The sequence below is a fragment of the Protopterus annectens genome, chromosome 2.part2 (assembly GCF_019279795.1).
Source record: "Protopterus annectens isolate FY-2018-M chromosome 2.part2, PAN1.0, whole genome shotgun sequence".
NCBI lineage: Eukaryota > Metazoa > Chordata > Ceratodontiformes > Protopteridae > Protopterus > Protopterus annectens.
In genome coordinates, this window is record NC_056730.1 from 1,086,753,726 (window position 1) to 1,086,779,802 (window position 26,077).

A 26,077-nucleotide genomic window follows, 5' to 3' on the forward strand; every position below is an offset into this window, starting at 1 on the left:
CTGGCTCTTCCAGTAGCTAAGCCACTTACCCAACCCTAGTAGTCTGGGTTGTGATCAAGGTTTTATCCCCCAGAACTAAGAAATGCATTTCAGATTCAAAACACTCGTTTCTATAGTACCATTAAAGGTGAATAATACATTTTCTATTGTTAATTAAAGGCAACTCTACTAAAAGACTTCAGGAGGGCAACTAAAAACAGCATCTAGATTTATAGTTAATTATTCATTGTTCTGAACTAACTGAGTGGCTCTCCAAGTCTGTGATCATGAGGTAGTATTTATAAATAAAAAAAAAACTTGTTTTAGACAATATAATCTTTGGCAGTAAAGCAAAATGAAATATAGCAGGTAGATCTGTGCCACCACACTAAAAGCTCCATTATATAATGACCATATACCAGACAGCATGAGTGTAGCATCCCAGCATGAAGTGAAGAAGAAATCTGTTATGTGAACAAGCCACAGCTTGTGTATGTGCTAAAATATATTTTGTAATAATTTCTCCTTTCAACAGGAAGCAATTACAATAGCAAAATGGTAAAACAACTTACAACTTTATGCCATAAGGTTATTATAACCTGTGGAATTCAAAAGTGGTTTATCATTTTGTGTTACCTACAGCCAGCAACCAAAATCATTTATTTCTCCTCATGATGTCAACTATCACTAATATTGCATCTTTAGGACATTCTTTATGTCATTCCATGGTGTCTTTAGAGTGAAAAATGTCTCCATTCTTTAATTGTTGAGTGTTTGTGTCTAGGATACCAGAGATATGAGTTGCTTATCTGTGGATGATTGTAATATTAAGTGTGTATACATTCTGAGCTTTGATATCTTTGGACTTTAGAAATTTCACTGGGGTCCAACACTACTGTCTTCTCAACAGAAGTCCTGCAGAGAAGTTATTGTCATAACTTGTAACTTTACCTACACTTATAAGAGCTAAATTAACTGAAGTTGTTCATACTATCCATGTATAAGGACATAAATTTAACAATTATTGGCAACAGCTTCAAAGAACATTTAGGGGACTGAGATAAATATCAATGTATCTATTCACCCTCAAAGGGTATTGTCTGTGGTGGATGCAAAACTACGGGAATCTACTAGGAAGAAAATGTATGCCTTTTGCCCTACCTTTCCTTTAGAAACGACATGAATCCTTACATTATTTTTATTGATCAGTATCAGCAATCACCATTCAGTCACCTAATTTATTGCTATTGATTACCATTTACCTATAACACCAGATATGCTAGTTTAGTTATCAGTTTTACATGCTTCCATGCAACAGACCTTTTCCCTTTCCAAGCAAAGGGTAGAAATAATAACTGAACTATTATCAATATATTTTGTCTGGAGCAGAGTAGAATATATAACAGAGTGCTTACAGTATAGGCAGTATCAGTTTACAGGAGATACATAAATAAATCAATTGTGCATTCACCATTCCTTTGAGTATATTCATTCATTCATTCACTCATTCAGATATAGTGGTTTGTTTATGCCATATTACTACTTTACTATGAATATGTGCTTTCTTATGGTTTAAGCATTTTTGATTCAAAAAGAGTAAAATTACAATTGCTGCACATATTCACATATGTTGCATAATACATAAAATATAATGAGAAGCAATGGAAAATTAGAATAAAAGACATCCAAGAGGTTTTCACAAAGCAATAGCATGAATGCAAGCCAGCTCTAAAAATATAAAAATGACCTAAATGTCTGCTGATTTGAAATATTCATAACAGTGCCAGAAACACTGTTTCATGTAGATTTTCTCTTCTCTTGAGCTTTAAAATTAAATTCCAAGGCTATAATTTTCAAAGAGCCTTTGGAGAACCATACGTTTTGTTGAAACATGTACTGCAGAAGCTGGAATGCAGATCCTCTTTGCCAAAGTTAACAGTCTGCATGTTTATATTGAAAGAAATGGGCCAATCAACCATTTGATTGCAGATCACATGATTCAAACATTGTCTTCACCCTATTAATAAACTCTTGACATAAAATGACCCCTACAGTTCTGGTTCCTTATTAGATGGTATGGTGAAAATGCAAGAGTGTCAGTATGCAAAAATGAGCTCCACAACCATAAGAAGATTTACTATTTTATTGCTGGAAGCAATGGGAAAGGGGAAAAAGAGATAGAGGCAGTCAGAGAGAGAGAGGTAATTGTGAAGCTCTGAAATTTGCAACTACAATATAATTCAACTAAACATTCTATGCGTCAGCTTCAGTCAAACAAAAGTAGAAACAGAAATGTACTTACATAGTCATCTGAGGTTATAAACTTAATCAGTTCAATTTATTTGCTGCACTGGGCAGCACAGTCATACTGTGTTTAGTATTCATGCCTCACAGCTCTTGGTTTTCTGATTTGGCTCCTGGTAAGGGTGCATTCTGCATGGATTCTGCATATTATCTTTATGTAAATGTAGATTTCCATGGTATGCTCCTGTTCCATCCACCATTCCAATGACATGATATTAGGTGAAGTAGAAATCCTTTAAGGTGAACTAGAAATACTAGCAATACACTAATTTTCCTGTAGGTGTATGTGCTCCGAGTACATACGTGCATTCTGTAATGGAGCAGTATCACATCAAGGAATGTCCTCTTTGCCTTGTGCCCATTGTTTGCAATTCCACAGCCCTGACTAAGATAAAGCAGTTATCAAAGAATAAATGAATAAATAAAATATTTTCTTTTCTTTTTCCTCTTATTTAGACAAAATATATAACCTATATAAAACATATTCTAGCATATACCAGGAATTTAAAATTAATTTATGTAATGTTAATTAGTGGGTACACAGATAAAACAGTGCTCAAGATGTTTTATAGTCTTGCTAATGAAATGGAATTAGTGTTTGTCTAACACCACTGAGTACTAGGATAAGCGAGGGCTCTCCCATGATACTGAATTGGATACAGTAGGTACTGAAGAAAGAATGAATGAATAGTGAAATGCAAAATGTTAGCAATAACATATTTATTAGCAAACAGACAACTGTGCCAAAAATGAATTACTTCCTATTCAGGCTTCTGATAAAAGCCATTCTGGCCTGAAGAACTCCAATAGTTGGGCCGGAATGAAATAGAACTCTGAGGCAGGTGAGTAACCTCATGTGTCTCAATTGTTCAGATCATTATTGACTATACTTTATGGCTGGGTAACTCAGAAAAAGAAAACGGTGCAGTGTTGTTTTATGGTTGTTTGTGCTTTGGCTAGGAATATCCATATACTTATAATGAAGGTACTGCAAAGCAATAAAAGTACAGTAAGGACTGTAATGCAAATAATATGGTTGAAATTGAATACAGCTTTATCAAACCATATTGGATGCCAGTAAACTACCTTTGTTAAATTAATTTATGTGAGCTAACTCAGTTCTCAAGATCTCATTACCATAGTGATTAGTGTGGAATTACAAGACAATGTATATATTTTTTAATCTGATAAACTGTGTAAATGTTTATATGGTTTTCTTAAGCTGGATTTTCTTTTTTTTGTGTGCATATGAGCATGCTATGACAGTTATCTTGAGTGCACTATACAACCATTTTTTATGCACTATACAGCCATTTTTTAACTTAGTTGGTCATACCAACAAGGATGAAACAAACATTTTCCAAGTATGCCTCATTACATACCTTTTTAGCTTTATTTTTTTTTTTCAGATCCTGATGGTTTAAGTACTGCTACAATCTTTCAGTCAGGTCTCCTCCATCAGGTCATTTTTCTTTCTTAGATACAGGAAAAAAAAATATATAGCAAAATCATCAACCATGAAAAATACATTGTCTAGAATTAATTATTGTGTTGAGGGGATACTACACTGGGGTGTGGAGATGGCATATTTTAGCACAGTGTACAAATCAAACAATTCCTCGTAATACTTTTACTAGTATCAGAGTAGAAAAGGAATATAATTTCTAAAATCACTGAACAGAAATACCTAGATCTTACACTCAACCCTTACATTTCCGTTACAGCACATAGAAATACTATCAGTACTAAGGTCTTAACACAGCTAAAACTTTGGTACAAAATCAACCATCTTCTGTCACAAACAGCAAGATTAGCTATAGCTAAAAATATTCTTTTACACAAACTGGAATATGTCCTACCTTTTCTTGAGTTGTAGTCATCCCAGAACACAAGCAAATTCAAATGGCAGAAGAATAGGATCTGTACATTCATTCTTTAGCAGACCCTCTTACAAACTATGGCAAGTTTCTTGAAAACACAAATTGGTCATTGCCCAACAGGCCATCTCTTCTCCAGAGTGAACTAAAAACAAGGTTACTGCTCAACATTTAAATATAAAATATAAAATGAGAAGCTCCCAGGATGCTAGACTTAGCCTTTTCTTAACTGGGACCCTCCACCTGGAATTTGTTGCCTGCTTAAGAAAAAAATCAAGACACCACTAAACATTTCAAGAAAGTTGTCACAAAAGGAAATATTGCCAGCCCAGCTATCTGGAATTTTGTAAAAAAATTATATGTAATTTGTGAATATTAATATGATTTATATAGAAGTGTGACAGAAGCAGATACTGCCAGCCCAGCTATCTGGAATTTTGTAAGTGGTTGTACTGAGCTAAAATGTAACCACAGCATGCCCTGTTGGATTAGAACAGAAATGTATATAAATTATTGTAATTGTGTAAATGTATATGTTTTAACGGTGGGAACTAGAACATAGAGGGTTAACTTGCAAAACTTTAAGAAAATAGTTGAAATTAAATTATTTTATGATTGTGCTATAAAAGTTAGTTTCAATGCAGCAAGGAGACAGGATGTCTAAAATTTGGGTGCCTTCTGCATTGTTTTGTAAGTGTTTTATTGTTTTATGTCTTCCAGCAGTTGCAAAGATCTGAGAGATATGTATTTTTCACAGGGAGATGCTAAAATGTTGATAGTTTCTGACAATGGGGGTTTAGCTTGGGAACTAAAGTCAGGTGACAAAACATGATGTCATCCAAGCTAACTCAGCAGTAATGTTTGATATTAATTTAAGAACTCTCTGAGGGGGGGGCATTTTATATTTGTCTTTGACCTGCCAGCATCAGCTGGGGAACATCCACTCACCTTGCCTTGCTGTAAGTAAGTGTCTAGGTCATAGTAACTCTTTTTGATTCAGATAGGAATAACTTAGATGTTTTCTTTATTTATTTGAGACTGTCCTGCAATGTTGTTTTAAATATTTCCTGTGATTTTGAACTCTGAAGTTACTGTGATGATTTACTGAGTATTTTCTTATTCTTTTCTTATTTATTATTAAATATATTTAAACCTATCTTTGTAGCTGATATTTATGAGACATATTTAAGCTCTTAGTGTACTTGCATATCTGTTTAGTGACACTGTACTGGTCACTCCTAAAAGCCTTGCTCTTGGTCAAACTACCATTTGGATTAATAGCAACATTACACAGTAAGATTGGACACCCTTTGCTAAGGGCCTTAAAGCAGCTGATAAAGAGTCTGCTGGTGGCAATGATAACTACCTTATAGTCTGGGCAGAAGGGGGCATAGCTAGTAAACCTGTGCCAGCCTTTTCCAGGTGTGTGTGTATGTTTGTGTATAAATCAAATCTCAAAGTGTATGTGTGTGTGCATGTGTGTGTGCATACGTGTGTGTGTGTGTGTGTGTGTGTGTGTGTGTGTGTGTGTGTGTGTGTGTGTGTGTGTGTGTGTGTGCTATTTGGGCAGGGACACAAAGCACTGGTTGGACAGAGAGGGTGCTAGAGGTCTGCGCTTGGCCACTCACCTGAGATCTCAACTATATAGCTGTGCCAGTGGGGAGTCTTATTGGGGATCTGGAGAAAGAGGAAGAAACCAGCCCCAGACTGACTGAGGTCTCTGTGTGCTCTTAAGGGAAATTGCACATTACTGTGTGTGTACTTGTCATTCTCCCAGTGTGTACGTCCCCCACTGTTGCCAGTGATAAAGATTGAGGCTCCTTGATTTCTTGGCCAGTGCAAGGGCATCACAAAAGTAATAAAAGACCACCTTCAGGTAGAATGCAAATGCAGCTGCTCTCATGACAATGGCTATTCTCTCTCTTGCCACTTCACATATAATATTCTGGGCTGAGGTAGATCAATGTCATGCTATATAATGCAGTGCTACTGTTTATATTCTGACTATATAATGTAATAATTGTTATCCTCCTATGCATACTGTCCTCCTATATTTTCCATCTCATCCTTAATAAACTATGTATATCATTGCATGATGTAATTGTATGATAAACTATGTACTCCTTATAAATATAATTCCTGCTAAACTATATAGAAATCCTCTGCTATAAAACTATTGTATTTTCCTGATCACAAAGCTTGGATTGTAACAGAAAAGGGTTAACCAACCAGTCCACCTAGCCGGTTAACAAATAGTAATTCAATAATAAATAATAGATGTGTACCACCCTTAGAAGCCATTTGAACAAAGCTGAAGTTAACAAAGTAATGTAAAGTTGTAATGGTTCACTCCTCTCTGAACAGCCTGTACTTCACAAATATGGCAAACAAACTTTCCAGCTGTGCAGCACAACATTCAGCTTGTACTAAACAATTTTCAAATGTGCCCAACAGACTTTCAATGTGCTATACTAGAGAGTAGGACTCATTTGCCACAAACTGTAAAAATACTAATGATTCACTTTTCTGTTTCTTATACTTTTCTTAAAACTTCTTTTATTTTTCGCACACCGACAATCATCCAGCATCTGTCATGTCTTGGTGCCTTCTGCCTCTAGTCTTCAGAAAGCCTTTCCCATTATGAGTAATGTCTGTCATATTCTCGCCTACTCAGGTCTTTAAATCTCCAATAGCAATAAGCATTCAAGTTCACTTAAGAGACACATTGAAATCATAATACTATCAGTAGTAAAATATGTAAAATATTAATTTTATTTGTATTTATTTACTCCATCTTCAAAGTTTAGGACATAAATCTGCTTAAACTGAACAATGTCAGATACAATACTAAAAATCAAAGATATCATTAATTATTTTTTTAAAAGTAAATTTTGATTAACTATTTGGCATAGTCACTCTAAATAAACCATGTTTTGCTAATAGTAAAAAATTTATAACAGCTCCACATGTCTATAGTAATAGCACTAAGGCTGAGCATGCTATGATTTATTTTTTGTTATGACATAATATATTGCATTCCTGCTTGTTGCTAAAAAGGATTACTTATGTGCAGTGTACCCATCTAATTTGTAAAACAAATATTTAAATAAATCACCTTAACTCCATGGGATTAGAAAGACAGTCACTGGTGTATGAATTAAAAGTTAACACATTTCTCACATGTACTCTTCTGATGAACTTTTCTTCCATGGTGTCACTGACCGACTTGTAATCAATGTACAAAAAATATCTTGAAGCCGAAATGACCTGTCTTTTGTAATATAGACTGTTTTACTCACCAGCATGTAGTTTGATGTACTGGTAGCAAACTGAATGAAGGTCATTGTAAAGGACACAGGATTATTTAGTTTGCCTGCATTTTTCTCAAAGATCTGTAGTACCTCATTGGTATATGCCAGAGTCTGAGATTCTAAAAATACTCTTCGAGCAAGAACTCCATTTTAGTTCAACAAAATTAATCCAATAAAAGGAAAGGTGAACCAGAATAGTCAGCAATCAATACTTTTGAAACATGAAGTGGTCTGAGCAGGAGCATAAAGAAATGAAGTTGGTTGAGGGAGTCAAGAAGCACGAAGTAATGAATTCTTAAGTCATCTTGTGATGTAATATCTCAAGCCTACACATCCTGTGATGTATTGTCTGAAGCTTACACATCTTGTGATATAATATCTCAAGCTTAGTCATTTTGAGATATAATATCTCAAGCGTACACATCTTGTGATGTAATATCTCGAGCTTAGTCATCTTGTGATGTAACATTTCAAACTTGTCATCTTGTGATGTAATATCTCACACCTGCATATCTTGTGATGAGATATCTCAGACTTAGAGTTAGTCCTTTTAAAAAAGCAAACATAATGGGAGATGCCTGTGCATGTGCATCAGATAAACATGCACATTTGGTTCAAAAGCTCTAAACTGAGGACAAACAATGCTGTAACCAAAGTTTGCAGTGAAAATTGTCCATACCAATGTCTGTTCAGTGTAATGTTTCCAGACTGCGAGGAAATGAAGCAAGCCTGAGCTCCAAGAGCATAAATGTGTAGAACCAACGTGAATCGCTTTAGTCTTGTCTAAGATCAGTAGACGTTGATTGAGCACAGCCAACATATTGCAGCGATGAATGAGAGGTGACTACAGTGAGCTAACAGTGAATGGGTAAGGAAAATGATGGGGATGCAGTTTAATAATAATGACTGTCAAATTAACTAATAGTGACCATATAGGAACTAGAGGGGAAAGTGCTAGAAATTTTGACTTAGCAAGAATCTAACAAATTTTCTATAATACAATATAAAAAGTTTAATTGTATGATGAACTAATAAAAGCTATATAATGATGAAACAGTGCCTGTGCCTGCATGAGAAAGTATAAAAAGTGTTAAGAAACCACCTGCATAATTTTACTAAGATGGGCTGAGCTTGGAAAATACATTGGCTGAGCTTCTTTTGCTTGACAAGTTCATAAAAGGGCCACAGTTCTTACCACTAGTGGGATAGCAACCATTTTTATGTGTGCTCATCCAAGCTTGGCAGTGACTGAGTTGGGCAAGTGTGAAATACTTAAAGTAAGGTAATAAATACTTAAAATGCAAAATAATGGAAATTATGCAAAATCAATTCGGTGAACAGCACTAATGTGCATAAATTAATTATTTTTTAGGGCAAGGTTAAGTTACTATGACATTTCTGTATGTTAATGGCAGTCACCGGACTTGTAAAATATGAAGTCGTATTTTACGCATTTTTTATACATGGGTGTGTGATGTGTACAGGAAGCTTAAGGGGAGAGAACACTGAACATTTTTATTTTATTTTATTTTTTTTTTTGCTCATGTTGTGAGAAATACACGATAGTATTGAAAATGATAGATGTTTATACTGGTGCACTGATTTACAGTTGATGCTGTAAAGTGTACAATATTTCATTCACGACTGATTGTACTGGTAGAAATGGTTACCACTATAATTACTTGAAATATGTGTGGACGTCTGCTCTGTTTTATGAAATTAGAAACAAATCTGCTGTTATGGTATTGCAATGAAATTAGTGCAGGTGTTGTATTTCTTCTTTATGTTTAATGACGATATGCTTTTGCTCTGAACATAGGTGTCAGGAGTCTTTTTTTTAGATTGCTGCTGTCATGTTTAATTAAGTGCCAAGATTCCCAATATGTACTAATACACTTTAAATTTGAATGTAGTATCGCAGGGTTAATGAGCAGTTTTCATGTGTTAAACTCCAGTTTCACTTGGGCATTCCTGTATGTTGTTTCAGGTGAATACATGATGCAGCAGCAGGGATTCAGACAATGGAAAGAAAAACATGGCCATGAAGTGAATCATTATATTTATGACATAGCCTAAGGAAAGTGGCACATAGTCACCAACATAATTCTGCAGGCAGTGACACAGGTTCACACACTCAAGTGGATGATAAGTTCATAGGGTCATATGAGGTTACTAGGCTAGTGGCCCTAGAGCCTCTCTAAGCCTAGCTGTGTTAATCCTGGGTTGCCCCAATTGTCCTTGGTTAGATGCATGCACTTTACAAATTAGCACCGACTACCCCTGTCCATGTGGGACATGGGCATCACTGCTGGGGTGAATTTGTGGTCACCCTAAATAAAGAATCACTGACCCAGTTGAAACTTGAACCCACAATTCCCAGCTCCGGAGGATGATGCCTTATCCATTAGGCCACTTCAGGCAGTACATGGAGGGATTCCATGTAGCTCAGCACCAGTGTTTACTTAATGAGAGGAACACATTCAGAAAGTTGGCACTAGCTCAGGAGTAGCAGTGTCCACTCCAACATCTATGCATAGGGGTGCTATGTGAAGGCACATCACAGCTAGTTCCAGACACGTGAAAAACCTTGGCTACCCAGCAACAGATGTGCTGAGATATTGTTCATGCTCAGTCCACTGCCACAGAGAGTGGCGCACACCTGGAGATGGTAAGAGTACTGCAGGGTGTGTGTGAAGATTTCCACCAGTACATGGAAATGGTAAGTAACAGGGATAATGCCATGATCACACACAGCAGCCATTTCCACATCCATGCACACACTACTCAGCACCTACCAGACTCAAGCTGAAAACAGTGGTGGAGGATGGGGACAAGGACAAGATATATCCGGACACATGGGGGGGGGCTGTGTTGCACATTACATGACTCTCAGAAAAGTATTGTAAAAAAGTGGGGTGATGTAACCCAAAAGAAGGGAGGCAGGCCTTATCAACCTTCAGCTACCATCTTGGTCATGGAGTGTTGTGAGATCACTATCTATAGGATCCCCTGTAGTTCATATCATTGCAGCAGGTCACCATCCAGCTCACATAGCAGCATGGCCTCATCATCACTGGCATTACCCCCCCCCCCCCGTATTACTGGGGACATTGTGTATCTGACCTACTGTAAATCAGGGAATACACTTTAAATAGTGAATATATCATGAGGGACAATTCAGCAAGATATACTTGACTAGAGTAATGTTACTGCTTAAAATGACAGGAGATTTAAAAAAAAAATCAATAGGTAAAAAAAGGGGGGGGGGTGTCTCCAGACTGCAATGTAGAACAGTATTAAGACACCAATACACAATGGAGATAAACAATTGCATCAGTAACACAAATCCTGCCAGCAGCACTAGCACTGCTGCCACTTCAGTCTTAGTGTTGCACAAATGATAATTGCTACGTCTTTATATGGGTTGGTGTCTATGACAGAATGAATTAATCTGATGAGCAGTACCTTAGCAGAGAACATAAAATTATTTCTTATTTACCAGAAAAAAAGTGCAGAAACATTAGAAAATATCATCAGAAATGTTATATCTACTTTCATTTACAATGAAGGGTAGCACTTCTTGTAAACTGCAAAGAAGACTGCAGCAGCAGCAATACATAGTGAAAGCCACACATTTCCTCCATTTAGTAAGTGAAGTCATCCAAGGGCAATTATGAAGGAATGAACATTCCAGCATAAGCAGTAGCTGAATATTTCACTGCACTATCTAAATGAACCACATGCAACGATACGGTACAGAATAACATAGTGTCCACATTCTCCATTCTACCAGTGCCATTCACTACACAGATTTCAGTGAGTTCAGGCATGACTCTATATGTATGCTGCCAGTAAACAAAACAAACTTATAAACCATGTAACTCTACTTAAAAATAATCTTTAAAGATAAGAGGGACTGTCTCATGTGCAGTGACAGTAGGCCTTGCACTACACAGCATAGCCCACACATTGCACTGCATGCATCAGTTATACTCTGTGTTTTTTATAATAAAGGAAACACTTATCTAAATGTCATGATCAATACTTGTGGACAAGACACTGCCTCTTTCCCTACATTGCCATATACTGCGCACAAGCCTGCCACTTGGGGTCCTGTACTATTGCTGCTGTGGGACACAATTATCAACATTTATGGAATGACCTTTAGCAACAGCTGCACTGCCATTATGAGGTAATTCACCACCAGACCAGTGCAGGATCATGTTGTACAGAGTGCAGCATGCAGTAAACATCCTGCCTGCAGCAGCCTTGCCATACTGAAACCCACCCCTACAATCATCCCAGCAACAGAAATGGGTTTCAGTAGGCCAAACACTTACTCAATGACAATCCATGTCTGGGACAGAATGGTTTTGCACCTTTCTTCGGCAGCTCATGTAGGGTTACAGATAGGTATCATGAGCCATGGCTTGAGTGGGAAGCCTGCATCACCTGGGAAAAACACACAACAAAGGAAGGATGGTTTAGTACTAAGCAATACATTTTTCAAAGTATAACTAATTGCATAATTATAGTTAAAATTTCCACTTAACAACAAGGTGACCATAGTAAGTAAGAACTTGTGAGAAGAGTGAATCTCAAACATTGCTCTTCTTTATAAATTTCTTTTTTTGCATGGGGGCCTTCATCCCTGCAACCCTTAATGTCAGAGGCAAACCTCTCACACACCCCAAATTTATATATACCAACTCTGAGATCTCCATACCTCAAAGAAAAGGGAATATTTCAGGAAATGGTCATCTCTGCCTTGGTATATGCAAGTCCACTTTTTTGGAAATTCAGTCTATGTGTTTTGAGACTTGCTGTAGCAGATCCCAACATTTCAAATGGTTACTGTCTGTGCATGCGTCCGTGTATCTGTTTGAATCTGTGCATGTATGTGGGAAAGTGAATCGAGGGTTTGCCTGTGCCACTGCAATGCAAGGGCCACCAGTGGTGTTGATTAGCCCATTTAATGGAAACATTAAGTAAGTACAACTTTCTAAGTTAACTCATGAACAAGTGTAGCCTTTAGTAAAGTATACTTTTGATTCAGCTGCACAAGACTGGGAGATTGTGTGACTGTAATCCTCCACAACTTGATGAGGTTCATGATGACTGCTGTGGTTTATCATGTGTAAATCTGAGGCTTTGAGTATGGCATTCATGCTAACTGAGCATAACCTAAAGAATACTGCTGCACAACTTTTTCTATGTGCCACTTCTGTGGACCATGTACCTACAAAGCTCACTGAGCATGCAGGGCAGGTCAATGACCCTTATGGGGATGTGGGCCAAACTATGTTAGTTTCATAGCTGATATAAGTGCTAAAGATCAAAAAATCTCTCATGGTTAGGCAATATGTATCTACTGCACTTTTTATGCCATTTCTGACTCCTTGACACAACCCTTACATGCTGATATTTTGGGAGCTGCATCGGTGTTTGGGAAGTGTAAAAAAAAATATAAACAAAGATGACAATGAGAGGCTTGCCATACTCTTCTGAAATTTGACATGATGAAATTCCAAGGGCACCTGAATATGGCATTTATTTAAAAACACAGGCACAACTGCCGTGTTTTGTTTTTAATCAAACATAATAGTATTACTGCTGCTGCTCATATTTCTAATGACAACAAATGAAATGATTATTTTGATTTTTCAAAGTATTGCTGTGAGTAAAGAATTAAAAAAAATATTGGTTATAAATAAATGTTTGACACATTGACTGCTGTGCTCCTATGACTCCATGAATATGAACATTATAGTAATTTTTAACAGCGCAACCTAGTTTTCAATATAGCATTTCTAATAAACCAAACATAGTGAAATATGAAGAATGCAGAATAGAATTATTTTTGTGACAGCAATATTTCTATGTTCTTATATGCGTATTTCATATTTCACCTAAATGTGTGAAGAGTCAGCTAGACTCTTAAAATCTGTTTACTTTGTTTTTTTAATTTTTCATATACTGCTTTCTGCACAAATTCAAAATTATACAAACGAGGGAAAACTGCAAAAATGTTCTTCTCAATAAGTCCCGGATATAAAACACTTAGGTCTTTAACTCCTTTCAAGAGAACAGTTGCCTTCCACAAAAGACAATGTCATACAGATTGCCCACAAATGTTTATAAGAGTGCTTGAGAATGGATCTTGTTGTCTCAGTGTCAGTGGACAGCAAAGGAATATTGCATCCGCCCGGAACGGTTGTGAGGAAGCTGTAAAAAAAACGAAGGATGTGAACATTTCCCTTGGCAAGCTCTTCTGTAATGAGGTTCAACTATTTGACATGGGAACGTGACCTGCTGCTTAACTCGTTCATTCAGAAAAAGAATTAAGAGCTGTAAACCATCATCAGTGAAAAAGATAGGTTTTCTAAATTGCCTCCATGTGTTTAGTATAAATGCACAGTATGGAACCTTAATTATGAGAAACAACAGAACAACTGATCTTTCCCTGCTGAATGTAGCCAAAAGTAATGCATTATTGTACCAGAAGGTAATCCTGTATTGTCACTGTAATATTTCTGTTACTCATTGGATTAAGATAATAGATATAATGACAACAGATTTTGGTGGTGATCAGAAAAGCAAAATAAATAAATAAATGAAAGTGATAAAGCTATGTGTGAGTCTAAGCAACTCAGACTACAGTAGATTCTTCTTTAATGGCACATTACTTGGCAGACCTGGAGCTCTCTGGGGCAAGTATGTATATATATATATATATATATATATATATATATATATATATATATATATATATATATATATTTATATATTAGGAGCCAGATTCTGAAATGTACTGAGTGTCATTGCTGAGGACATCCCACAATTCTGCAACCCTATACAAAATGTAAAACACAGCACCACTCCCTGCCATAATGTCAAGGCAGGGAGCAGAGAATGCCTAAGTGTACCTGTTGCTACACCAATCCTGGGGTCTATATTAAATGTTCAAAAAAACTTTTCTTTGAACATATAATCATCGACCCCTAAAGAGTGAATGCTCTAAAGCATGAACAGCTACATGTACAACTTTTTTCCTTGGGAGAAATTCATGGGGCCATACACAAAAAACATAAACTTCAAAACCCTAATCAAGTGGGGGGCTTTTCCCCCTATAACCCCCGACATGGGGGGCTGTGCCCCCCACACCCCCCTAACTAAATATACCAACTCCAAGATCGCTTTACATTGGGGAAAATGGCAATTCCCGATAATGGCCAACTGAACTTTCTCCCCGAGGAAAAAAATTTACGGACATGGCCATTTGAGCTTTAGAGCACTCACTCTTTAGGGGTTGATGATTATATGTTCAAAGAAAAGTCTCTTTGAACATATAATATAGACCCCAATCCTGCATAGGGAATACCTGCTACAGCAGGAGAAGATTAGGAGATTCTTAAGCATTCAAAGTAAATGATCATCATTACCTATTCATAAGGCTGCATTACCATGTGACTGCTGACATTCCCTGAAGGAGGACATCCCAACAGTGCTACCTGTATGTCAGCCGTAATACTGCATACTTAATAATTAACACTTTATTATGCATTTAGTATTAGGCCAGAAATACAAGGTAGCATGATCTGTGGCTACATTAACAAAATTCAATCCAGGTTTATTTTATTTATACTTTGTTGACCAGGTTAGCCCCACTTGACTAGTGGCCATTTTATCAAGTGAGACCTGATGTAATATTTATACTACTTGGGGAAATTTGGCCAGGGTGTCAGGAAACTTCCCCTACTCTCTTTCAAAGGTGTCATGGTATCTCTTACATACACTTCTCATTCAGGTGAAACCTTTATTCAGCATCGCATCCATAGGATGGCACACCCAGAAGTGCAATATTCCACCTAATGTTGCATTAGTGTCAGCAATTTGAAATTCCGTTCAGTCACCTTGCATGGGAATAGAGTCCACAGCTTTCTAATCTTTCTACACTCGAAGCAAATGTGCTATGTCTTGCATGTCTGAAACTGATTATGCTTGACCAAATGTGTATTTAAGTCATCTCCTCTATGCAAAGGGGATGACTTGCAAATAACACTTCCAAGCATGCATTTAGTTTCTATCTGGCTACTAGCTACCAGGTACAGTGGCCCCTGTATATTGGAACTGGTAATATAGGCCTGTGGCCTATCTGAGTCATTCTGTCTGCAATATGAATTCCAGTACAGAGGTTGCATACTTCCCACATGACACTATTTGGATTCTTAGAGGTTTTACATTGATGTTCAACACCAATATAACATTTTTAAGTATTGCAAAGCAGGGGGTGGTCTCTGAATAAGGAGCAGGTTCCATGATTCTTCATTAACCTACATGCCATGAGGTATCTCAGAAGCCTATTTTGTGACTTGTGGGACATAACTGGGGTAGGATTCCTAACCAATGTCTTCATTTTTTTTTTCAAAATGTTTTTATTCATTTTCTAACACAATAACGTAACAGTATAGTAACAGGAAAAAAAACAAATAAACTATATACAATGTCCATAACAATTAAAAATCTATACACATAGGAGAACATAATATTTCTCTAAAAGATTAGACAATTTTGTCCATGCAATTAAATGATGAGTTATGTTGTTAGTCCTTGGTTTTATAGCAGCAACCTCGTTCTTACAAACCTAACCAATGTCTTCATAACTAGAATAGAGGCACACTGGCATACACCCCCTGACAACACACGTATGCACCATTTATCTGAACTTTGCACATCCAGATTCAGATATAATAACGTGTGTCACATATAATATCACGTAATGTATACTACGTTGTGTATCATTTCAGAGAATGTCAAATTTATGCATCCTTCATATTAAACAAGTGTCTCTTTAGAGTCATATGACTGTGATCAGTGAATGATAAATTAGTAATATTCTAAACTTTGAGCTTAAAAGTACAATAAACCAGACAGCTAGCAGGATGCAGTTTGGTAGTGGATGCCACCATACAGTAAATTTCTGTTTCAGTAGCTAAAGCCATCATCTTCAATCGCTAAACAAAAAAAAACTCATTGCAAACGGACAATCAACAATATCAACTGCAACTTAGTGATGGCACAGACTATCTGAGTTATTGTAAAACTGAATGATGCCTTTTCCTACCCCTACTAACTCTTTTATGTCTCTGTGTCATCAGTGAGACCAAAACAGTAAAAAGCATACTCCTGTGCCTCCTGCCATCTCTGGCATGCCTATGAGCTAGCCATATGATAACTGTGGAGTGGGAAAAGCAGCCGCAGCAAGTCTGCTTAATGCAGTACAATGTGAGTAACAGAAGGTGCAGGCACAAATTAGTGTTGTCAGTACATTTGATTTATCATACATAATAGGAAAGTTGCCATTGTCAGGACTTTCCTTGAATGCGTTTATCACTGTGCACCAATGATAGTATTGTAGGGTGTATTACAAATCATTGTTGTCACTAGTCCTCACTGATTTATTTTAAAAGCAATGCTTTTTATGTATGTGGTTCTGAATAGTGTCACATAAACAGACATTGGGCCTGTATGCTGCAATGCAGGTAACACTGGAGCACTTGCAGCCCCCAGCTAACCAGCCAGCAGTTTCACCATGTGATTCAGTATTGTACAAGACATCACGTTGAACTGTCAGTGTGAGTCCTGATCTTCCTGGACAGACTAAAGTGCACAGAATACTGACAGCACCCAAGTCACATTATGAGACAGAACAAATTCTTACTTAACTGCACAACACTGCTTTTTTCAACAGTCATGAACATAATATGCATAATGAGAAATTGCAAAGTGCTTATTATGACCTATGCATGTATGGAGTCATATGAAAGGCAGACTTACACACATGCCCTCACACAGCTGCCTTACATGACAACCAGATAGCTATACACTGAAAATATATATGAAATAGAAGTCTGTAGATAACTAAGTCCATGCATTGCTCATAAATACCATACACTTTTTGAATATGATTAACTTCATTCTAAATTAGGTCATATCAATAAACAGCAAGTAAAACATGTTTTTACTGTTTTCTGAAGGATTCTATAATTTTTAAATGAGTAAGTGAAATGACTGATTTTTATTTACCAAACACCACATTTTGCTGATATCAAACTAGTAGGCACACAATTTGTTAGCAGAATGGTGCAAGTTTTCCTCTTCATATCCCTGTGATGTAATATTGTTATCGCCAATCTGACACCACAACAATTTATTTAACCTCTAAACGTAAGGTGGTAGGATCAGTTTTCAATATATATATATATATATATATATATATATATATATATATATATGTATATATATATATATATATATATATATATATATATATATATATATATATATATATATATATATACACACACACTAGCTGTACCCGGCCACGCGTTGCTGTGGCTCAGTCTGGTTAAATGGAAATGAAAGAAAAGAGAAAGCGCACGTTTCTAATATGTTTAATTTCACAATGCTTGTGGGTATACAATATTTTTTGTTGTTCCATTGTCTGTGCAGATATAGAGATTGTCTAGTTTGCCGACTCTAGAACACGCAACATATAATTGTCCATGTGAGAAGCAATCCATGTGTAGATCTAAACCGCACAATTCTAAAGATTGGCCCTGAGCTTTGTTGATGGTGATTGTAAACGCCAATCGAATTGGGAATTGCAATCTCTTAAATTGAAATGGCATATCCGTTGGAATCATAGGAATGTGAGGAATGAGGACATCTTCACCTTTGAAAGGTCCTGTCAAGATTGTTGCTTCTATGACGTTGCTCATTAATTTTTTTTACTGCAAGCCGCGTGCCGTTGCAAAGCTTTGGCTGGTTGATATTTTGCAACATGATAATTGGCACACCGATTTTCAATTGCAGTACATGCGGTGGCATCCCTGGCAGATCGAGTGAATTCAAAAATTCTGTTGGATAATTAACCGCTTCATCTGCTTCCACAACAGTGTCGACGGACGTGTATGTGACTGCCTCACTTTGAATTTTAGACTGAATAATATTGTTAAGTTCGTAGACGTCCTTGTTCTTGGCTGCAAGAATAGCTCATTCAGTCAGCCAGTCGTGATTCTTATAATTGGTTTGAATATTGGGAAATACTTTTTCAACCAATTCTTCTTTTGACATCACTAAATTGCAGAAGTTATGAGGCAATGAAATTCGTCCTGAGGTCAGATCAACCGGCACCTTTCCGTTCCCAATTTCCAGCAATTGATGTGAGAATATCTCAGCTGATCGATCATTTTGCAGCTCGACACGCATATTTGTAGTTAATTTTAATGTCTTTACATGCCGCCACAGAGTAGAGTATTTCAGGCAAGCATTTATTTCATCCGCTGGTGTTGATTGAGGAGAACAAAGCAGATCTGAAGCTACAGAAAATGATTGCCGTGCTCGCAACTGTGCATCCTCAAGTCTGGCTGCACATCACTCTGCTGCTTTCTCGGCACGTATTCTGTTTCGCTTATTCACTGATGCCCATTCTTCCTCAGTTTGATTTGCTATTACTCATAGCACTGCTTCTGCTCGGCGAGTAAGATGACCTAAGTTTGATCTTCTGCAAGGCATTATTTGGATGAACTAAAGCAGATCGATTGCACTGAAAAAGAAGTAAGAAAGTTATAACAAAAACATATAAAATTGCATATCTGTATACAAATATATAGAATCCATAGTAGGTATATAAAAACATGTGCGTATTAGAATACAACGTGTGACATCTATATAATAGTAGGTATATAAAAACATGCGCGTATTCGAATGCAACATTGTGTGAAAATTTGAATGCAATCAGTGAAGAACTTTCAGAGATTTAAGATTTTGAACAAACGAACATTTACATTTTTATTTATATATATATATATATATATATATATATATATATATATATATATATATATATATATATATATATATATATAATATATATACATATATGGGTCTACTTTGGAAGCTTGAAGTTTCAAAACTTTGAACTTCATATGGTTGACACCATAAGATCTAAGTTTTGAAACTTCAAACAGTTTAAATGGAGACCACTGTACAGCGCGGAATGGGAAATGTACTATTCTCTTCACTGTAGCCTAATGTCGGAGTTGGTATATTTAATTAGCAAGGGATGTGGGGGGGTGTGGGATGGGCTTGCCACTATAAATTAATTTTTATTTATTTTTTATTGAAGTTTCAAACTTTCAAAACTTCAGTGTTATGGTCTCTGGCTATATGAAGTTTGAAGTTTTGAAAGTTCGAGCATCCAAAGCAGATCTATCTATATACATACATATATATTCATTAATAATGCTGGCAGAAACAGCCCTGTCTATTTCTCTCCATTGTTGAATTTTTATGAAGACTCTTGTAGTCATTTCCCACTCTTTCTCTGAAGTAATACTTTCTCATATGATATCTGACCTTTCCACTTCCCATCTTTAATTTGTGTCTCCATTTTCTCATGTGGTTCTTTTCAAACATAGCTCCATTGTAGATACCAGTGATTCCAATGAGGGTTTTGCATTATTTTTTACATCTGTCCTTCTCCTTCTGCCTTTAAGAATAAATACTATGCTTATTAACTGACAGTTATGCTATGAGCCCCTATACTGCAATCTACAGTAGAGTATCCTCTCTGAGTACAAATTGCTGAATGTTTCTGCAAACTCAGAATGACAGTATCTAGACAGAGCAGTCTGATATTTCGTCCATTTTCTATGCCAGCTATGCATCATGGGTTTCCTGTAAGTGCACATCACCCTCTAGTGTGCATGGCTATACATGTATCATCAGCAACCTAATAAACAGACACTGAGAAGGGTAGGGGATCTCACCACAGATCATGGGACCCCCTTCCTGTGAAGCTCACTGCTTTACACCCTCCCCTCAGGTGCATCTATCAACTTGCTTGTGTACATTCCTCTCAGGCAAACACACGCACACACACATACACACACACACACACACACACACACACACACACACACACACACACACACACACACACACACGCACGCACACACACACACACACACACACACACACACACACACACACACACACACACACACACACACACACACACACACACACACACACACACACACACACCCACACACACACGCACAGACACACACACACAAACACACACACACACACACACAGACACACACACACACACACACACACACACACACACACACACACACACACACACACACACACCTTTGAGGAACTGCTTGATGGGAGGAGCAGTGGACATTGTTTCAGTGTGTCATCACATGGCAGCAGTGGCTGGCTACTGTTCCAAGCGTACCTGTAAATCTGCTACCTACCCCCTCTTCTGACCTACTTTTCCACTCATAACACCATGGTCCCTCTTGTTACTTCTGTATACTAGCAGTTCTGCTGGTTTCTTGTGTCATTACACAGCCCTCCATATTACCATGGTGTAGATGCTTCATGGTATGGACACCCTTCCTTGCAAAACCCCATATCATGCTGTCAAGATTTCTATCCTTTCCCCTGCATGTGCTGGTATATATTTATTTTTTTCCTGCCATCATCGATGCAAACACTAAACACTGCCATGCCCTACCAGAAATTAGATGTGCATGCAGCCATCCTCATTCTTTTCTTCACCTGCTTCTCCAATCTGCACGTGGCTAATTCTGTCTCAGTCAGTTGAATTGCTCAAGTAATTCAATTTGATAACTTATAACTGTGGCCAGTGTGTCCTAGGAGACTAGCAGACCACAGATAAATTATTCTAATCTCTCTCTCTTTTTTTTCTGTCTCTGTTTGTCACTTTCTTCCTGTCTGTGAAATCTAGTGCAAAACACAGATCGTTTTGTTATCTTTCTGTAAAGTGTTCTATCCTGTACATGTTCTTGAAAGGATGGCATCTGCAGAATTTCAAACACTGTAGATCATGTCTCAACAAATATCAGTCAAGAAGGCCAAGAGCTGTTTTTTGGCTGTTAATAACTAATCCAATGTTGTCTTTTACATTCATCCTCAACTGATGGGTCCTCAGATATGCGCAGATCTTACTTCGGCCACTCTCCACACTTTTGGATTCTAGGCTCAGGCTCCTCCCTTTACCCATAATTCCTCTCCTGGCACTGATTTACCACAGATCTGGCTTGCTGCTCAAAAGCTACAGATGCAGATATCTTGGCTCGGTGCTTGTGGAAGGTTTTTAGGTGCAGATAATTGGTTTTTGATTAACATTTATTTACCTTTCTGGGTTTTTCTCTATAATTTTCTTCTTTCACCTTCTTTCCTCCCTGATTAAAAAAAAATATTTTTGTCCTCTTGTAGAAAGTTAGTATTGTTTCCCACTTTTCTTTCTGACTTTCATGTAGCTGTTAGTCTTAGATTGTTAGACAGTCTTATCACTTTCATAGCTCTTTTCTAGTGGTGGTTTATTGTTGTTTTACTGTTACTACCAGTAGTAATGTTATTGGTGTTTGTTTTTTGTTTTTTTGTTAGAGTCAGGATGTCAGATAAGCCATCAGGCTTTAAACTCATTATATCTGAGGGACGCTTCCAGGTGCATCTGCAGTTACCTCCTACTTATGCCTCTAGGTGTCAAATATTGCTTGTTCATTTTTGCATCAATAATTCCAAAACCATGCTATATACAAGATTTTAAAAGATTTAATCTGAAAATTTACACAATGGTAAACTCGACTGCATTAATATTTGACCTCTGTTTCATACATGTACATAGAATTTTAACTGTTGTTTTTATGACATTAATCTATACAGATATAATTTTCACATTTTTCTAAATATCTCAATAACCAAGCCACACAAACAGAAGTCCTTGGCCTCATATGAAAGCTTTCAGCTAGATGAATAAAATGTTACTGACAATATCTGTGTAGCTTGAGTGGTTGATGACATATTGTAAATTGTTTACAAAATATTACAAACATAATAGTTACGGTGTTTACTGTGACTTATAAAATTTAGTTTAAGACCTAGAATCTAAAGAATACTATCACTATAAAAATAGTTGGTGCTGAAGAGATTGCCATTTATACTTCTTTCATAACCCCTGTGCTTCCACAGATATGAACATTTGTTTGAAATGTGAGCACATAATTTGATTCTGTCAAAATGCTTAGGCTCCACCCATTGGAAGTTACAAACTTCCTGAGCTCCATTGGAGTGAATGAGGTAAGAAATGTGTCACTTGTGGGTATAAAATCCCTCACCAAGATGTTCATTCTAAATGTGCGTATTGTTTAGGAGCTTCTCACCTGGAGGAGCTCTGTTCAGGCTGTGCTGCCTTCAGGGCCAGAGATTTGATGGACAGGCATTACCAAACTCGCACTTAAGAGGCTTACCCCTGCCACAGTGGGAGAAGTTCTCCCAAATCATCTTCATCTTCTTCTCCTTCATTAAAAATGACCTCAGAAAAGAACAACAGGGAGAAGTCTAAGGATAAGGAAAAATAGAAAAATTAAGCCTGGGAGTAGAAGAAACAGAAAGAAAAAGACTTTTCCAGGAAGCACTCTCCAGACCAATCAGGCCCATCTGAACCTGTTTCTAAGATTTCCAAGTTGTCAGATCCAGCCCCAGTTTTGGACCCTACCAAGATTACGTCTCCTCCCACTCCATTTCCATGGCCCAGGTATTCCCCAGAACCTGTTAGCCCCAGGCTTAAGTCACCTTTCTTGAAGGAAAGGTATTTCTAGTGAACGTCAAGGCCCCAATGTACATCTTCATCTCTGGGATTGGTGCAGTCCTCCAGGAGTCTGTCTGAGGCTGACATAGAATGATAAGGATACTCTCCTATCAAAGCCCCCAGCTAGGTGCATTTTGGGCCTTCTAGGCTTGATGGAAGACTCCATCACTTTTGTCCCTCTAGCTAAATTTTACATGAGAGTGTTACAATGGACTCTCACAAGAAAGTGGTCATTGAGATTTTAACCATTTATTTATTTTTTTATTTATTTTATTTTACATTTGTTAACCGGGTTAGTCTAGCTGGATATATGTCCATTTTCAGTAGAGGCCCGGGGAGAAAACTCCAGGAAAAGACATAAAATAGACATATCAAAGTCATAATACATCCAATTAAAAATACAAAAGGTGATAATGGGACAAATTAGAAGATACAAATGTTATAAAAACAAAAAATATATATAAATTTTTTTTTTTTCTCTCTCTTTTCTCATTTGCCTCCTTCAGTTTGCAGAAGTCATATTAAGAATGTGGTGAATTTATGTAAGCTGCCACACAGTCTGTAAAAGCCTTTTTTTCTTAGCTTTATGGCAGTGAAGTAGCTGAAAAACACTGGAAACATGATCCACACGCTATCAAAAAATTATGAAGTCTACATCACATGGGATCATCCATTACCAACAGTTCAAAAGACAGATGCAAGAAAGCCAGATACAGGAGTCCATGAAAGGAAGACAAAAGTAGCATTGATCATTGAATTTACTACACCCAGTGACTACAGTGTCTTGCATACGGAGAGACACAAAGTCATAAAATATCAGGATTTGCATGCAGAAACAAGAGTAATGTGAAAGAAAGATACCCAGACAGTTCCAACAGTAGTAGGACCAACAAGTCTTATAAAAAGAATCTACAGTAGCATTTAGACATGTTACCAATACATGTAAATCTATACAAATTGCAGGAGTAATTACTGGGCACATTGCGGGTGTACGAACAGCACTTCTAGCTGACATCAAAGATTGAAACAATACTAATTTCATGAACTTTAATCATACTTTGACTTAGGATTGCGGTCCATTCCTGTCATATTAATAGAAACCCAAAAGGCTTGGAGAAATTAAAAAAAGAGACTAACAATGCCCTCCCTTAAGTATATTTGCCTCACACATCTCAGATGAAAATTCAGTTTTCGAGACTGGTTTTAACAGTTCCTGGAAAAGTACTTTGCTTTATATGTATTGGCAGCCTATTTCACAAATGGAAACTATGCTGGGTTGGATAGCTGTAGCACCATTTAGTGATGTTCACGTGGTCTAGGTCTCCACAGCAGGTGTCTCCCTTACCAATGGTTTTGTTTAAGTGGAAGAGTTCAAACAGTGATGGTAGGTCATTCAGAGTGAGGAAGACTAAGCAGAGGTCACCATTTAGCAATCTATATGATACTGAATAGAGGGACAGAGCTTTTAATTTATCTCAATAGTTAAGGGTTCTGAGACCAGAAATCGTTTTGGTGAGAAAACATTGAGGTCTCTCTAGCTGGTTTGTTGCTTAGTGAGGTAAATACCACAAAGGGGCATTGTATTCAATGATGAGCCTAATAAGGGAGGAATAATGTGACAATACAACTTTTCTTTGGACTCTGAAGAGATATCACAAAGGATCAACTGAGCTAGGTAGAAAGATTTTCTAACCACCATTGAAATATGGTAGTTAAAGTATAGTCTGATTTTAGCAAAGGTACCCAGGTCTGTGATGAAGACAGATTCATCTGAGACATTATCTATATGGTAAGCAGAGCTAATATATTTAACAAAAGATACTATACTGCATTTCATACCATTGAAGGTCAACCTATGATTAACACACCAAACATTTGTTTGTTGTAGCCTTGGTAGAGAATTTGAGCATCAGAAGAAGACCTGAGAAGTATCCTAAGTTTACAATCTTCAGCAAATTTGGTTTACCATATGCTATTGATATCAGCTTTCATGCTATAGAAATGTACGAAAGAGGACAAAGGTCCAGGAGAGAACCCAGTAAGATACCATTTGTAATGCTTTTCTGTCTAGAGCATGGTATGAATTCTAGAAAAAAACTGCAGACTTGTCTCACACCTTATATAACTTTTGTAAAATTAAAAGGAAAACCACAAGTAATGGTGAAGCACTGTCATACAAAAAAAGACTTTAATCCACTGGTTTAGTGCTTTCAGCCCAAAAATTAGGCCTTCATCAGAACAAGCTGTTAAAAATCTGTCCCATTTTTATAGCATCATCAGTACACATCAAACCAATCAGATCTCAGTTTTCTTAAAACTTAATATATATATATATATATATATATATATATATATATATATATATATATATATCTATATATACACACATATATATATATATATATATATATATATATATGTGTGTGTGTGTTTGTGTATAAAATACATCCTAAATAATGCATTCATTTTTAACAAGCATATAAACTATTTACATTTATTATTTCAGGCTTTTCTTTTCAACACAGCTTTATAGTTGACACCATTGTTAAGCCCTGGTGCCCTGCATGCATCCAAAAGAACCTGCCATTTGAACTCTCTAAAATCTAGTTCCCCATCTCTGTCTCCATTGAAATCCACTGAAACATGATCTATAACCGTGAAAAGAAACTTAACACTGTCATTGTTACCCACACAGTTTAAAGTGTGCTTATAAAGAGCATTGTCCATATTTCTCTTTCTAATGGCATAATAATGTTCATACATCCTGTTTTTAAGTTGCCTATTGGTCTTCCTAATATAAAACAAAAAACAGGTGAAGCATTTTGCCATGTATACCACAAAGGTAGATTTACAATTGAAAATGCCTGGAACATGCCACCTCTTGTTCTGGGTTACAATATCAAATTCTG